Source organism: Vicugna pacos, chromosome 29, assembly GCF_048564905.1.
Source record: "Vicugna pacos chromosome 29, VicPac4, whole genome shotgun sequence".
Lineage (NCBI taxonomy): Eukaryota > Metazoa > Chordata > Mammalia > Artiodactyla > Camelidae > Vicugna > Vicugna pacos.
In genome coordinates this window covers 14,171,371-14,180,401 of record NC_133015.1, presented here as the reverse complement: position 1 = coordinate 14,180,401, position 9,031 = coordinate 14,171,371, and the positions used below count along the sequence as shown (strand labels likewise).

General features: G+C 38.0%; 1 long non-coding RNA gene across 2 annotated transcripts; it reads left to right on the top strand.

Annotated features, from left to right (window-relative positions):
* The first annotated feature begins 1,024 nt into the window (after nucleotides 1-1,024).
* LOC116286010 (uncharacterized) lies at nucleotides 1,025-8,250 on the top strand. 2 transcript variants are annotated; one of them, XR_012065442.1, is made up of 4 exons: nucleotides 1,025-1,110; nucleotides 3,081-3,180; nucleotides 5,390-5,422; nucleotides 8,182-8,250. It is a non-coding gene; the product is annotated as an uncharacterized lncRNA (long non-coding RNA). The 2 variants fall into 2 exon arrangements; XR_012065441.1 differs by lacking the exons at nucleotides 5,390-5,422; nucleotides 8,182-8,250 and adding an exon at nucleotides 3,791-3,983 and having other exon boundaries at nucleotides 3,081-3,188.
* Nucleotides 8,251-9,031: the final 781 nt, after the last annotated feature.

Here is a 9,031-nt window from a genome sequence, read left to right as displayed (position 1 = left end):
ACAACAAGGACCTACCACATAGTGCAAGGAACTAGGTTCAACATCTTATAATAACCTATAATGGAAAAGAATCTGAAAAAGAATATATATGTATATGTATAACTGAATCACTTTGTTGTACACCTGAAACTAACACAACGTTGTAAATCAACTATATTTCCATAAAAATAAATTTAAAAAAATAATCCTGGCAGAGCTGTGAATGCCAGGCAAGTTTATTCAAGAAGGGGAAATGGGTACTTCTTTTGAGTAACTGCACCATTATCTCTATGTTGTGAAATGGCTAAATCTTAACAGAAGGCTGGTTTAATAAATATTAACCTACAGTCTAAGGGACAAACTTCCTGTACATGTGATTCAACGTGCAGGAGTCTTTTTTTTTTTTTTTTGGTAGAGTCACACACATTGATAACTACAGAAGTGTTTGAAATGAAGCATGTCTCTTATTTTCATTCTCTCATTTTTTTTTCTCCCTCCTTTTCTGTATTAATTGGGAATCTGGGATTTCTATTTCACCATATGTCAGAGGGTGAGGTGCTACCACATTACACATATTTTAATAGCCAGAGTCCAAGATTAAAAACATGTAAAGCCAGGACTTAAGAGCACAATTTCATAACGCTGCTTGCTTTTGGCTTTGAGCACCAGTTTATGATCATATTCCTTTTGGCAAGCCAGAAGTTTAACTTTCAATAAGAAGAGGTAAGTGGTGAAAATGTGTAAGATAAACTCATAAAATTAAGCTTCTAAAACAAGAATTAGCTAAGTGAAAAGGCATCAAATCAGCTCAGAATAAGTAAAGCTAGTAATTTATATCCACTTAAAAATGTTTTTATTTTTTTTTTCAGTGTGATAGTAGCCAGAGTGACAGATCAGCAAAATTCAAACCATATAATAAAACCAGCCACGCTGATTAAAGAGAAAAGTTTACCCAATGTAGATCAAAATGATCTTCTCTCTTCAGGATAAACTCAGACCAGGACCATATGGGCTAAATTCTGACCAATGAGCCATGGACTGAATTAAAAGGGGAGAGCTGCATTGCCTTTTCTCCCTTTGGGATTTGACTGTGAGATGAGGCTGAGGACCAAGACGGTCTTATTGTCTTTTGTAAGTTCATCTATTTTGATGGAAGCCATTGTCCCAAATATGCCTTTCTCCTTTTGCATATTTTTTATTGCTATGTATAAAAATGACTGTAGAGTCTGGCATTATTAGGAGTGAAGCATTTTAAATATGTGAATTTTCTAAGCTACTATAGATCCAAACTTTAACATTTTAATTGTTTTATTTTACTTTATTAGGGAGGAGGTTTAGAGGAGGTACTGGGGATTGAACCCAGGACCTTGTGCATGCTAACCATGCGCTCTACCACTGAGCTGTACCCTCCCCCCACATTTTAATTATTTTGAAGAGAACGTTTTCTAAGGGATATTTTCACTTTCCTGGTATCATTACTAGGACTTATTATTGTTCTTTGTGTCAATATAATTCTGTGTCCACGTAACAGCCCTCAGGTCAGACTGTCAACGTTTGCTGGCCAGCCATTGTTGGTGCATCCAAGAGCCACCCTTACTTTTTCTAGTTTAAATCCTCAAATATGAAGTGGTGAATATACCTGTAAATCAGTTAGGGGACATATTTTTACAGCAAATTTTGGGCCACAATGTGTTAGTATACCACGGAGAGGGTTCCTATGCGGAGCATGTAGTTGAATTAGACGACCTAAAAGGGCTTCAGTGACTGGTCCTTCAGGACTTGGTAAGTAGAATTCTTTCCCCTTTCCTAGACTAGTTTCCTTCCTCCTTGTTGCCTGGCTACTTCTTGTTCATTCCTTTGCTCTTAGCTACTTCCTGTGAGGGACCCTCCGTGACTGCTCGGCTAGGTCTCCTTGTGCACTCGTAACACGTGGACTGCATGCATCGTCACTTAGTGTGTCACATTTTACTGTCATTTCTTGTGTGATGTCTGTGTTTCTTGGTAGAGGCCAAACAGGCTGGCATTGTGCACACTAAGGTTTCCCTAGAAGAAGCACACAGTGCTCTGAACATAGTAGGTGTTTTACAAATATTTGTTTAATGAATGGTTGAACGCTTTGTCCTTAAGTTGAAGTGACTGTAATCCCTGCCTCACTGGGCCACATGGCTAGAGTGAAGGCCCTCCAGGGCCCAAGAACAGTCACATTGGCAACGAAATGCTGTGATACCTTTGTCTTCAGAGAAAGAGTAGCTTATGCTACAAACTTTGGTGCGTAAGAAATGTCACTTTAAATTTTATATGGATGAAATTACTTCTATTTTCTAAGTTTTCTTCCTGCTCTGCTAGTGGTAGGGCATTTAAAACTCCATCATTATGGAGGCTCGTTTCCTTTTCATGGTTGTACCAAGAATCTGGAGGGCTTATATGGTTGGTACCTGGAGAAGCGGAGGACCTCTAATCTTCAGTCCACCATTGTTGCCACTGCTATTGTAATCATTCAGACCCATACACACTGCTTCAAAGGTAGGCTTCTTGGCTGTCAGCAGGTCAAGCGGGACCCAGGGAAATTTCTCTGCCCTCATAGTCATCACCTCTGAAATCCTGTCCCCATCCTGTGGGGTCTGATCATCTCTGCTCTCTTCCTTGTCCTGTGAAATCTCTCTCTTAATTCTGTTGAAAACATTTGCTTGCTCCCTTCTTTCCTAGCCCAGTCATCTCAAATAGTTCTTGTAAAGAATGATTCTGTAAAACAAAAGCCAGGAAAGGTGGTGAGCTCTAAGCAGTTTCTGCTCTATTCTGCAATAAAAACTCCTCAAAAGAGAGGGTGCCCAGAGGCCTAGCTATTTGCTTAAAATGAGGAAAGGGAAAGAACAAAATATAAATGAATAACAACAAAATTATCCTGTATTATTATGGACTGAATTGTGTCCCAGCAAAATACATATGTTGAAGTCCTAACCGCTGCCCCATGTAACCGTATTTGGAGATAGGGTCTTTAGGAGGTAATTAAGGTCATAATGATGGGACCCTAATCCAACATGATTAATGTCTTTAGAAGAGGAAGGGATATCTGAGCTCTTGCTCTCTCTCCTCTATGTAAGGATACAGCAAGAAGGCAGCTGTCTGCAAACCAGGAAGAAGGCTCTTACCGGGAACAGAATCTGCTGATACCTTGATCTTGGATTTCCAGCCTCCAAAACGGTGAGAAAGTAAGTTTCTGTTGTTTAAGCCATCCAGTCTGTGGTGTTTTGTTACTGCAGCTCAAGATGGTGAAGATAAGTACTTCATGTTGACTGCATGTTCCCACCCAACAGAGCTACTGGGATGCCCAGCAGAACCATTCCATCCATTAGGCACCTAAGACACACTGCGGAACTTAAACCATGTATTTAAGAGCCTATGCAACCATTGAGAACTGAAAAAATACAGTAATTGGTTCAAAATAAGAAAACCACAAAACTGAAATTAGTAACATGTTTAATGAAAGGTCTATAAAATGTAACATCATGCCCTTCATTAATTGCTAAATTTAGAATCCATAACAACGTTATTACATGTGAAAATAATTTATAGGTTCGATTCTTCTCATATCACCAAGTATTCACCATGATTTCTGAGAAAGTATATGTAATAGTAAATTGAGTTATGTATAGAAAATTTTTCAAAAACAAAATTATTTGCTTTTTCAAAGCAAAATGATACTTAATATGGGGATGTGAGAACATTTTAATAGGTTTGATATGGTATGAGATGAAATCCCTGAATTTCTAAAATTTGCCTGTGCCTCCAGCTCTCTCACTTCCCTTGGCAGTGTCCTGGGACCTCTCTGTTTGAGAATGTGATGTAATTCTGACACCGACTGCCTGGAATTAGCACAGACTTCTCAGGTTAAGGATGCCCTCAAACAACACTGCCATCACTTCAGACACCAGCCACCAGCTTTGGGGCTTTCCAGACCACCTGTACTTCTGACCAGCTGGCTACAAATATGGGGGTTCCCACTCCCCATCTCAAGTTTGGTAATTTGCTAGAATGACTCATAGAATTCAGGAAAGTACTATAGTTATGATTACAATGTTATCACCAAGGATACAAAACAAGCCAAATGAAGAGATCCATAGGGTGAGATCTGGGATGGTCCTAAACATGAAGCTTCTGTGTCTTTAGTATGCATTACCCTCCTGGCACACCAGTGTATATCACCAACCAGGAAACTCACCTGAACTTCAGGTGTCCAGAGTTTCCGCTGGAGTTTCATTATGTTTACATGTGGTTTTTCTGGCATGGCCAGATCCCAAAACTCAGTAATGGTCCAATAGTAGAAGTGCTTATTGACCAATCTCCATTTAATTATCTGGATTACTGGAAGCTTGCCATTATCTCTACAAATAAGTAACACTCACTGATGCTTCTGATACACTGAAAGCTAACTGTAGGTAACATGCTTTTTCCTGGTACTCCTGGGTACATCTACTCCCATTGGGTGATTTACATGTTTTCCTGGAGTTGGCTGAGTTTATCTGAAATTTCTGCATGCCAGTCATATTGGTATTGCCATTAAGTTATTTAATTGAATATTATGTTAACGTTTTAAATGGGAGTGCTAAAACCAAGTTGAATACTTTAAAAAAGCTTGATAAAGGTGTTTGCTAAAAGAAATTGCTGTTAAATTAGGTGTAAGACAACTGTAAAAGACTCAAAATAAATGACAAAATTCTAAAGTTTTTCTGCCCTCAGATTGCTTTGAAAAGGTCCTTAATTTTCTAATTTAAAGAAATTGAAATGGAAAATCATAGACAATGTATTCATGCATTGTAGATGTGGTTATATAAGAAAGAAGATTTGGAATTCTAATCAAGGCCCATTCTCACAGAGAAACCATTAGTCCAACAATGACAAAAAATACAAATTTGTGTAGATTTATGTATTTTTAAGAAAATAATATAAAATTATGTTTTATGAATGTGGTAATTTTTTATGATTGTATGCTTTAGTTAGCTTTTTCTATTTACTAACCAACTACTATGAAATGAGACATGTTGTCTAAATAATCTTGGTGATCTGTCAGTTTAACATTCTGGGATTTTAAATACTGCTTAAGCGGAAATGACTTTTACAGTGCTCAGATTGAATAGCCTTTGTGGGGATCTGCTTAAGCAGGTGAGACCTAAGTGACGTCACCATAGTGAGCTTTTGATGGCATCTAATTTCCTATTATCATAAAAAAGACTGAAATGGACAATCCTTGTACATTGTATTTGAACAATGATTCTGACATTTTTGAGAAGTTATCTATTTTGAAGGTGTGAATATAACCTCTAAGGATGAGCCACAGAGAAATCATTGTCTCTTTTCCTTTCTCTCCTCTGCCTCTTCCCCCGCTTTTTCTTTCTAAATTACTTTCCTGTAGAGAATTGAAGACAAAGATACAAGGACAAATCTGGTAAGAATTTTATTTTTTAGGTTATCATTTTATACCTTTGCTGAGTACACTGTGACATCATGCACAAATATTATTTTAAGAAAGCTAATAAAAATGATTCAAAATAATCTATAATTCTTCTTCCCAAGTAGACATTTTATTAAGCTGAAGCTAATTTTATAGTCATATTAATATTGAAGCCTAGTAAATAGAGTAGAAATCAAAAGATTAGAGGGAAACTAATTAATATGGGAGAAATTCCATTTGTCAAGTAACAGACAAAATTCATTACAGACCAAGTAATAATACAAGTCACAATAGAATTCTTATGTTTTGCAAAGGTTATGGAAAAGTGAACTTATGTTAAATAATTAATATAGGGAGGCTATATGGAAAAAATAGTGATTTTTGGGGTTAATAAAATTAGAATGAAATGCTTGTTCTGCCATTTACTCCCATCTAAGCTTGAAGAACTCAACCTTTCTTGGTCTTGGTTTTCTCATCCATAAAAAAGGAACAAAAACACCAACCTTGCAGGGCACTAAACGGTGAATTATAAATCTTGTTTCTCCACTGTATATTGTGGAATTGGAGACATGCTCTACTGAAAACTTTTCCACTCTATTAAAGTGTTCAAAATCTCATATATGTTAGGGGAAAAAATACATATGTTTTTCCTGTCCAGAGCAAGGGGCATCCTTAAAGACTGTATGAACCTGGCCAGCAGTGAATCAACTTGTCTCTTGTAAGAATTCAAACTGGGAGCCATAGGTTTGTAGACAGTAGGCTTTTGAATGAAAGGGGACAAAGAGGTTAGCCACCTTGTTGGGTCAAGTGGAAGCTAATTATCATGCAGAGAAAGATGAACTATAGATAAAGGAGTTATGTAAGATACTGAGATGACTCCATTCTGAATATTGTTTTAAACACTTCCTTACATTAGCCCTGCTTACAGATAATGAAATCAAGGAAACTGAGTTAATAAGAGGTAGACCTAACTTCAGGCAGTCTCAGTTGGAGTCTAAACTCTAAACCATTCTATTCCATCATCACCAATAGCATGTAGATGAGGCACGGGAAGAGGAGCCTTGATTCTAGTCCAGTGCCTGTGAGACCCTGCTGGGCACAGAGCTCCTCTTACAGATTTCTTTGGTGCTTGTTGTCCAAGAGCACAAGTTTATGATAAGAAAGTGATTTATGATAAGAAAGTGATCCTTATTTTTCCTTAAGATTTTTTTTCCCCTTGATGGTCACCAGTTTTGGAATTTGGGGAAAATAAGGAAGAGTGCAGACTACCCAGAAGAGCAGTAGAGCTGCCTAAGAGCAATTCTGTTGGGTCTCACACAGGGAACAATTCCAGGTAGGTTGGGGGAACCCACCCAGAAGTGCGTAGGGCCCAGTAAGGCAGCCTGTGGGGAGTGTTGCTTAACTGGCCTGTCCTTGGCACCAGAATCTTGCCTGCAAGCAAGAGTCTGAAATCATTGGATCTGGATATTTTAATAAAATGACATCTAGAGGGGTTTTACATTTTGCTTTTATTAAGACAACAAAGGATAAGAAGAAAATAAATTTATGCTATGAAATGGAGAATTATATGCTATTTAAAGACAATATACAGCAATGTATTGCAAACTGTGTTCTGAAGAAAACTTATTTAGGGAGATACTTATTGAAACCAGGCTTCTTGGTTTAAGTAAATTGAGGAAACACTGGGTTAAAGTTAAGCATTTCTCTTTAGTCAGGCCTTTGCTATGTTACTGTGAATCCTGAAGCTCCAAGGCGACCACAGTATACTTTCCTTTTCTCCACACCCTCTCCAGCATTTATCGTTTATGGACTTTTGAATGCTGGCCTGGTGTGAGGTGATATCTCATTGTAGTTTTGATTTGCATTTCTTTGATAATTAGTGATATTGAGCATTTTTTTTATGTGCCTATAGGTCATTCGTATTTCTTTATTGAAAAATTGCTTCTTTAGGTCTTCTGCCCATTTTTGGATTGGGTTCTTTGCTTTTTTCTTGTTAAGTTGTGTGAGCTGTTTATATATTCCAGGGATTAAACCTTTGTCAGTCTCATCGTTTGGAAATATTTTGTCCCATTCTATAGGTTGTCTTTTTGTTTTGCTTATGGTTTTCTTTGCTATGGAAAAACATCTAAGTTTAATTAGGTCCCATTTGTTTATTTTTGCTTTTATTTTTATTGCTTGGGTAGACTGCCCTAGGAGAACATGGCTGAGATTTATGTTGGATAACGTTTTGCTTATGTTTCCTTCTAAGAGGTTTCTAGCGTCTTGTCTTATGTTTAAGCCCTGTAAGAACATACTGGAGAGATACCAAGGGACCTGCTTAAGGAGTGTGGGTTTCTTCCTGTGGGCAAAAGAGTTCCTTTAAGATGTTTGACCAAGTGATATATTATTCAAGGCTGGGCTTTAGGAAGATTAAGATGAGGATGGTATATTTGGCTGGATTGCTACAGAAGAGTGAGTGAAAGAGTTAGAACAGGCACTTTGGGGGTCATAATTGCCATTTCAAAAATAAATATAGGGCAAATCCATTAATAACTACTGCAATGGTTATAGTAAAAATGATCAGGGTGTTTTGCCTTAGTATCAATTTCTTAATATCTAGGAGTGGGCATGGGCAGGGGGTGTGGTAGGATGATGTGGGCTATCATGAAAATGGGGACAGTCTCCCTTTATAGAGTCTTAGGTCTGCTCTGCTTCCTCTGTCTTAGCCATTTGCCATTTCTCCATCTACTTTTGGTCTTTATATTGTGGTACAGATTTCTCTTATTTGCTATGTTACTTGGCTGTGATTTTTAAAAGGAGAAAGGATGGAAATACCTTTTGGCCACCATCTTGAACAACACAATCCCTGGGATAGGCAGCTGGAACATTACCTCAGTAAGTAGTTATAACCACTCTCTGAAGCAAGGATTACCCCTTACTATAGATGAGAAAATTGAGTAGGAATATACAGCTGATCAGAGGTGGAAGGAAAATCCAAACCCAAGTCTATTTGACTCTAGGCTTGCTGCTTTAGGGTCATGGGACTGTATGTACATTTCTATTATATCTGTTCGAAACTCTTCAGTGGCTTACCACTTCTCTCCAAGGATAAACCAGATCATTGCAATGCACTGCAAGGCCTTACATGATCTGCCACTTCCTCCCATTACTCTTTGATCTAATATCTTACCACTCCCTCTCATCTTCCTCCACTTTTACGTTGGCCTCTTTGTAATTCCTTATGCCAACCAGTCAGGCTCCCACCTTTGGGCCTTTGCCCTAGCCTTTCCTGCACTGTGGAACACCCTTACCCATAAATACTGCTTTGTGATGACCTCACCTCCTTTAGGTCTGTACTCAAATCTTCATCTTTATATTTGGGACTGTCCTGATAATTCTATTTATTTATATTTATTTATTTAGGGGGAGGTAATTAAGTTAATCTATTTATTTACTTTTAGAGGAGGTACTGGGAATTGAACCGAGGACCTCATGCATGCTAAGCATGCGCTCTACCTTTTAGCACCCTGTAAGAAAGGGAAACATACACACAGAGAGAAAGGGAGTTATATCCTCCCTCCTCCCCTGATAATCCTATTTAAATCGCAGCCTACCTCCCCACTC